Genomic DNA, 8375 nt, shown 5'->3' on the forward strand with positions numbered 1-8375 from the left:
GAGTTTGACAGTAGGCCAGCACAGGGAGCAGAAGCAGGGGAGAGGCTGAGGCCAAGGATCTGGTGGACTGAGTGGCCAGGGATGCAGGGCAGATTTGCATGCTCAACCCTGTAAGAAGAGGGGGGCATTGTCACTGGCTGAGCAGCCCTGGGGGATGGGAAGCAGGGAAGGGTTTCAGGGGGGAGGGTGGTTGTTGAATTTGTGTGTGAAAAATCCCTGGGCTAGGAGGGGAGGGGCAGAGGCAGGTGTAAAAAAAGACCTGCTAGCTGGTCCTATGGGGAGGCTGGAGCAGTGGTCCAGGCCTGCAGACAGCACAGCTTAGTGGAGAACACCCCAGGGGTGGCAGGAAGGCAGTGAACTGGTGAGGGTTTCAGGAGGGGGAAGGGACAGATGACCTCCCACATCTGGCAACTGGAAATCCCTCTGAGCTACTAGCCTGCCCAGGGACTCAACCCATCACGCACTAGGCCTTAGTTTCCCCACCTGTGGAAGAAGAGCCCTGGAGACCCTCCCTGCTTACATGACACACCTGTGGTTCTATTAAGCAAGTGGCCTTCCCCAACCCCATCCCAGCCCTTCTCTCAGTCTCCGCACTGAGGAAAGGACCCTGGTGCCTGCCAAGCAGGATGAGGAGGCCAGCCTACCCAGGTGAGGACAGGTAGCCCCGCCTTGCAGGCTGAATGCACAGAGCTGCAGCGCCACCTACTGTCCACCTGGAAGAGGGACCAGTCCCAGGAGCCTGGATCTGACTTAAGTCCCAATAGACTGAAACATAGCAAGGGGTTCCTAGATGGTCCCATTACCCCCTGGGCTCCCCCAGGCCTTTCCAGACCATTTACTAGATCCAGGATATTTTCTTTTCAAACGGAGTCTGACCACATCACCTTTGTTCAGAAACATCTCATGGCTCCTCACTGCCTTTGTATTCCACACTCACCACTCAGCCAGGTGTTCAAGGTCTTCCCACCAGAACCTGATCTAGGCAGCCCCATTTCCTACACAGCAAATATTCAGCTGTCCCCTAAATACTTCATATTTCTCCACCCTGATGGCTGTGCAGATGTTTTTGCCTCTGCTGGAAATACCCTTCTGTCTTCTTGGCTTAGGAAACTCCTATACAACCATCAAGACCAATGCAGATGTCACTCCCTCCATGAAGCTTCCTTAACAGACATCGATCCCCAAGTTCTCCACAAAGCACAGAACCTGCCCTGAAGTAGAGGTTCTATTGATCCACCACCCCTGTGTTTTCCTCTGTCTCTGCATAGGCCAGCAATGTTTGTGTACCTACCTCTTCCTCTCCCAAGGCTTGAACTCCTCAAGGGAAGGGACAATTTTTTCTCACTGTTTCCAGACCTATGTTTCCAAGCATAGGGTCTGGTGTTGAGCAAAACAGTATTTATTAAGCATCTACTATGTGCCATTGGACTAGCTGCTTTCCTGTGCTTAATTAACCTCATTATGGTGACTCAGTTCACTTGTGTTGAACACAGGGTCCTTTACCATTTTGCTCCTGCCATGAGCTTGCTGCATGACCATGGACTCTCATCTGAGCAAAGGGAAGGGTGCATAATCACCACTGCTATGGCTTCTTCAGATGGGATCCACCCAAATCCTGGGGTTCTGCTCACATGTCTCATCCTGTTGCTCCTAGGATGCCTGCCTCCCATGCCCTGGTGTGCCAAGCCAGGCCCTTGACAGTCTGTCTTAGATCTGCAGCTGGAACTAGTCTTCCAGGTATCTCTGCCTCCTAAAGAAACCAAGGCCCAATCCAATTACATCACAAGCTCCTCTGGAGGACAGGCCTCAGTCTGGTCTCTAGAGGCCTGTACAAGGCAACACTCCTGTGTTCCTATCAGGGTGACTCAGAGGGAAACCAGACTCCCAGGCCAGAGGGAGGAGTGTCACCACCTGGAAATGGGCACTTCTATCCTACGGTGCTCAGGGCTCCACTGGAAACTGAATGACCAAAGGCAGCATCGGGAACTTTAGAGCCTACCCTCTTGTTGTCCAGGGTACACAGAGGTACCCTGACTTGTTTGAAGTCACTTAGAAAGTCCACAGCTGGAACCCAGGTCTTCCAATCTTTCTGTTCCTGCACTCTGTTATTTTGGTCAGAAAACTTTGGAGAAGTTTCAGGAGACACTCAAAGGGTCCTAGTTTGGTTTCCAGGCTGAGCAGCTCTAGTGGAAGAAAAGCCCACTCACTGGGCACACCCCATACACCAGGCACATGGAATCCTCCAAGGGAGGGATCATGATCCCCATTTTATATGAGAAGAAACTTTCAGTGAATGAATGACATTCTCAAGTCACAAATCTTCCCTAGAGGTAGAATTCTCCTGTGGTCTTAGCCACTGTGACCTTAAAGGCTGATGATTGTTTAATACCAGACAGCAAACAATCAAATACAAGCTTTGCCTTCTGAAACCTTTGAGGGAGGAGGAAAGGCTTCCTGAGGTGGGGGGAGGGGATGCTGAAGGAAGGATCAAAGCTGGACAGTTAGGGAGAAAGGAATTTCCAGGAGGGACATATTGTGAGAAAAGGGAGCATTTAACCCTGTGTTTCCTACTCGGAAAGGCCCTCCTTCCATTCATTGTCTCATTCCTGATCCCATCTCACTCTGTCACCACTAAGGTCCTATCCATTCTACCTCTGAAATTCTCTTTCATTCAGCCCCTCTTCTCTATTCTCACCACTTATATACCCTGGCCCAGGCCCCATGACCTTCGCTTTCAGACTCCTCACCCATGTTCCAGAGACCTCTCCATTCCACCTCCCACACCACGCTGGAGTGGGCTTCCTTGAAAGCAAAGAATCTGGTGTGTCCCACAGCTTGCCAGGACCCGTCCAGCACAGTAGTACAAGACCCTGCTTGGGACCCACCCTTGCCACTTTCTCCATCCCCATCTGGTGACACTTCATCTTTAACTCAATGTTTCAGTGGCACAAAATAGTTGTAATTTCCCCCAAAGGTCACCCTCCCGACATGCCTATCCTGTTCCTTCTGTCCTTCATATTCTTTCATCTTTCCGAACTTATCTTAACCTTCTTCAAAAAGCCTTCCTTGCCACCTGGGTAGAGTACCGAGCCCTCCTCTAGACACCCACCGCTGATCTGTGTGGGTCCCTGGCCCCGCCCCCGGCCCGCGCAGGGGGGACGCTGACTCTCCTGCTCGTAGGGTTCTGCGCGGGCGAAAGTGGGTGGGGGCCAGAAAGCGCACTGGAAAGTCATTTTTCCGCTTCCTTCAGGCCCAGGGAATATTTATGGGCTGCTGGAGAGAAGGCAGGGGCCTCAGCTGCCCAGCGGGCGGGAAGCGCCGCGCACTCGGCTCCCCTACAGTCCCCGGCGGGAGGTCGGCGCGTGCGGAAAGCGGCCCCGAGCCCCCAGCTTTGGGGCCTGTCCGCAGCCGATTAGAAAGCGACCGCAGCCTGGAAGCCAAGAGCCCCCAGCTGTTTCCTCCAACCGAGCTGGCGGGCCGATGGAGGTGGAAAAGAGCTTGGGAAGGAGACAGGTGTGGCGCTCGCCTGAGCAGCCCTCCGGCAGCTGGGGGCGCCTCTCCTTCAGAACTGCGCGCACGGCCCACTCCACAGGTGGGAAACTGAGGTGGTGCCGAGGCCAGATCTAGGAAGAGCGGTGCTAACTCCAGGTACCCTCTGTTCACTGTGCCTCTAGGCACCAGTGGAGCTCGCTTATAGAGGAACACAAGAATCACAGGACAGTTGTTTAAAATGCAGATTCCCCGGGCCCATCTCCCAGAACCCGGGAAGATCGGGAGTGAGACCTAACAATCAGCATTTTAAAACAAGCAGACAAAGTCACACATTGTGAAGCATTGGTGAAAAGACTGGAATGGGAAGTCGCCCTTCAAAGGATGCCCTGGATAAAATAAAGGTGGACAGGGTGGGTCAGAGAGCCTGGACTTGGAAGGACAGAAGGAACAGAGTAAGCACAGGCCCAGAGGGCGACATTTGGGGAAATTCCACTTAGAAGGGATGGATTTGAATCCGAAGACAAACACTTTGCAGCGGAGTGGTTAACCTCTCTGTTTTTATTTTCTCTAGGCGAAAATGGAGATTACACTTGGCCTACCAGGCTGTATAATATAAGCGATCTGTGTAAAAGGGCTTAGCAAACTTCATCACCACCATGTTATTATTCACTGTGATTATGTAAGATTCTAGGCTCAGAGGGTGGAGGTGGTGAGCTCAGATGCCTGTCCTAACATTCACCCTGATTGGGATGAGACGCTCCTTCCTTGAACCACACATGGCTCCACTTCTGTTCCCAAGTATATACTGCTTTCCTATGCCTGGGCTGACTTCTTTAAAGAACCTGTGCCACTTTTTTACCAGAAGGAGAGCTTCTCCTTTGGGGGGTGCCTCAAAGTCAGCAATAATATCACAGGGACTGGATGGTGGTAATAGACCTGAGTTCAAATCTTAGTTCTGTCACTTACTAGCTGTGGTCTCTTGTTCTTGATCAAGCTCTCTGAGCCTCTATACCCCTAAAGTGTAAGGCCTAAATGGAATCATGTCTATAAGGTACTGTAATGTTGGTAACTCATTTGGTCCAAATTGGGTCAAACAAGACACGCTCGGAGACTGAGGAGGGCATCACAAGGGTTGGCTTTTGACCTGGGCTTTTGGAGCCATGAAAGTTTGTAACAAGTAAAGAACTGGTGGCAAAGGGCCCTTCCAAGTCCTCTTTCACATTATGTTTACACTCTGTTTATAAGTTGCAGCAGAGAATTCCTGCTCTGAAATATGTTGTTGCTATTCATTTAGAGTTGAAATAGGATAAAGACAGCAAGTTGAACTTGCACTGTGGTCTTTCCTGAAACCAACTAAAATAACAGTAAGGGGATTTATCAAAATATTGGAAACCAGACACAGCCAACAAAGAATGAGTATAACTGAGTCCTAAGCAGGCAATAAAGGAAACTGAAAAGCAGCCCAGTTTATACTGTGAAACTCCCACATGTTCAGGCATTTGCTGTACCAGGTACTTCTGAAATTGGATGGATTGGGGAGGCTAAAAACAGGAAGATTGCTTGGAAATCTATTTTAGAATCAGACTCCCAGGTATTTTCTCCCACCTCTCTGCAGAATGCTAATATTTCCTGTAGCAGACATACAGTATGGTCCAGGCAGGAGACAGAAGGAGCTTTTCTCTGGACTAGCTCAAGAGACATGGAATGTCTCAATCAGATGTTTGTAGACAGCCCCAGTCATGTTTGCAGGGTATCAAATCTGTGATCTAGTATCCTCATTCTTAAATACAAGCAGACAGCAAAGCATGAGTGATGATTTGAGGAAAACCTTTAATAAGAAAGAGATTAAAACAAACAGCAGGAAGAAATTAAACAAATTAGAAAAGAGTAACTTTGCAAAATCCAGAAATATTAAAAAAGAAAACTATAATTAATATCCAAAGAAAACTATAATTAATATCCAAAGAAATAAGATATTACACCTATGAACAAGATTAGGATGCTACAAAAAAAGAATTATTGGGAATTAAATGTACAATAACAAAATTTGAAAAGTTACAAATAATGGTTTGGGGGGCAGAGAACAGAGATCTCAGGGCTGGAATCCAGCTGCTGCTCCACTTGCTGTGGGGCCCAGTGTTTCCAGTGGGGAGGTGGGAGGGTGGGGCTCAAATATGGAGGCAAGTGGGAGCCAAGGAACCTCAGACAGTGCCAACAATTCCCAGCACGACTCTGGTAAAATGTTTATGGGTGGACTGAGCTGGCAGACCTCACCAGAAGGGTCAGAGACTATTTTAAAAATTTTGGAGAAATCAGAGAATGTCTGGTCATGAGAGACCCCACTACGAAATGCTCCAGAGGCTTTGGTTTTGACAAGTTTGCAGACCCAAGAAGTATAGATAAAGGGTTAGGTCAGCCACACCATGAGTTATGTTTCAAGATGATTGACTCCAAGGTTGCATTTCTTCTTCCAGCACAATCCAAGATGTTCACAAAAACAAATATTTGTAGGTGGATTATCTGGTAATACATTAGTGGAAGATGTAAAGCAATATTTTGAGCAGTTTGGCAAATTGGAAGATATTTGATAAAATCACTAATAGGCACAGAGGGTTTGTTTCATCACTTTTGAGAATGAAGATGTTGTGGAGAAAGTCTGAGATCGTTTTCAGGAAATCAATAATTTAATAAATTATTGATTCATTGAAATCAATAATTTTAAAAAAAGGTAGAACAGGGGCTGGGGATATGGCTCAAGCGGTAGCGTGCTCACCTGGCATGCGTGTGGCCCGGGTTTGATCCTCAGCACCACATACAAACAAAGATGTTGTGTTTGCCGAAAATTAAAAAAAATATATTAAAAAATTCTCTCTCTCTCTCTCTCTCTCTCTCTCTCTTAAAAAAAAGGTAGAACATAAGAAAGCTTAGCCAAAGGAAGCCACATTCTCACATGGATGTGTTCATGCTTGGGATGAGAATGCTGGGCTACCCCAACTTTATAATAACCTATGGCCAAGGCTACCTGGATTCACTCCTAGCTACAGCTATTAGTTTCCAGACTATTTGCTGATTTTACAAGGTATAATTTTTATCAACTAACACTTAAGTGAGGTGTAGCAAATTGGGGTTTGGCACCATGCAGTCTGGGCTGGGAGCACTCCTGCTACTGCCAATGCCCACTGAAGCTCTGTTCCCACTGCCTGTTTGAATGAATATTCTTTTTCTCATATTTATTCTTGGAAAATACCTTATTCCTTCACTTCGTGTTTTTTCTAAACTTATTTTCCAGCTCCCTTCCATTTAGCCACCAGTATGCATTGTGACTAACATCACTCTCAAATTCCCAAAATGTAATGGGGCCAAGGGAACTTCTCACAAACTTCATAGAGACTCCTGCTGGGTTGGGGGTGGGGGATCTAGGAAGAAGGTGTAAAATTGTCAAAATGATCAAACAGGTTTGTTGGGGCACTTCATGGGGTGAGCTTTTAAGTGCTGGTAGCCCAGAGGGTTGTGGCTGTGTGACGTGGAGCATCTATGTTCTCTCATGAGCACACACAGGACTCCTCTGCAAAAGCATGTGAGAAATGTAAACTTGAGGAGCAACTGTGAAACATTATCTGATGGTTGTTTGAAGCCAGTCTCTCAGTGGCTGTCACCATAAGAAGCATTCATCATTGAGAAGGAGCAGACAACACAGTTTCCCTGGCACCTCCATGTGCTGGCACATGGACACCAATCCATACTAGGCTTTTTCTCAACTTCATACTCTCACCTCCTTGCCCATACTGGCTCCACCAGGCTAGGAAGAGATGGGCCACTGAGGACCTACCACCCAATCAGACCACTTTTCAGGGCTGGCATCCCTGATGGTCACCCCCATGATCCTTACCCCCCCTATGAAAGACTTCTTTGAAAAACTCTCAGTCTCTTGGGGTAATAGTGTTCAGCTCAGTTGGGCCTGAAAGAGTCACCCCTTAGCTTGTGAGAAGTGACCCGAATGCTTCCATTTGATGCATCCAATGTGAGAAAATCCATATTTTTGAAGGTCAGTGTCCTTGACAGCCAATATGTATAGCTTGGCTTATCTTATTAAAGATGCTTGATATAAAAAATTTGTTAGACCTAGGAATTAGACCACAGATCCTGCACCTAATAGCATAAGAAGTAGGCCCAAATCTTCATCATGTCGGATTAGGCCCTGACTTCCTTAAAAAGACTCCTAAAGCACACGAAATAAAATTAAGAATCAATAAATGAGATGGATTCAAACTAAAAACCTGCTTCTCAGGAAAAGAAATAAATCATTGAGGTGAAGAGAGAGCCCACAGTATGGGAGCAAGTTTTTACCACACACACACATCAGATAGAGCACTAATCTCCAGAATTATATAAAGAGCTCAAAAAACTTAATACCAAAAAAAAAAAAAAAACAACAACCAAAAAACAAAAACAAAACCCAATCAAGGAGCTGAACAGACACTTTTCAGAAGAAGATATATAGTCAGTCAACAAATATATGAAAAAGTGTTCAACATCTGTAGTAATTAGAGAAATGCAAATCAAAACTAAGATTTCATCTTACTCCAGTCAGAATGGCAGTTATCAAGAATACAAACAATAAGTGTTGTAGAGGATATGGGGGAAAAGGTATATCATACATTGCTGGTGGGAGTGTGAATTGGTGCAACCACTTTGGAAAGCAGTATGGAGATTCCTCAGAAAATTTGGAATGGAAACACCATTTGACCCAGCTATCCCACTCCTCAGTTTATACCCAAAGGACTTAAAATCAGCATACTATAGTGATACAGCCACATCTATGTTTATAGCAGCTGAATTCACTAATAGTTAAACTATGGAACCAATCTAGATGCCCAGCAATA

At 46.6% G+C, this 8375-nt stretch overlaps 1 pseudogene; it reads left to right on the forward strand.

Moving 5' to 3' along the window:
- The first annotated feature begins 5666 nt into the window (after positions 1 to 5666).
- On the forward strand, positions 5667 to 6591 carry LOC113181731 (RNA-binding protein Musashi homolog 2-like; annotated as a pseudogene).
- The last annotated feature ends 1784 nt before the right edge of the window (positions 6592 to 8375 follow it).

This window comes from Urocitellus parryii, chromosome 4, assembly GCF_045843805.1.
Source record: "Urocitellus parryii isolate mUroPar1 chromosome 4, mUroPar1.hap1, whole genome shotgun sequence".
NCBI classification, from domain to species: domain Eukaryota; kingdom Metazoa; phylum Chordata; class Mammalia; order Rodentia; family Sciuridae; genus Urocitellus; species Urocitellus parryii.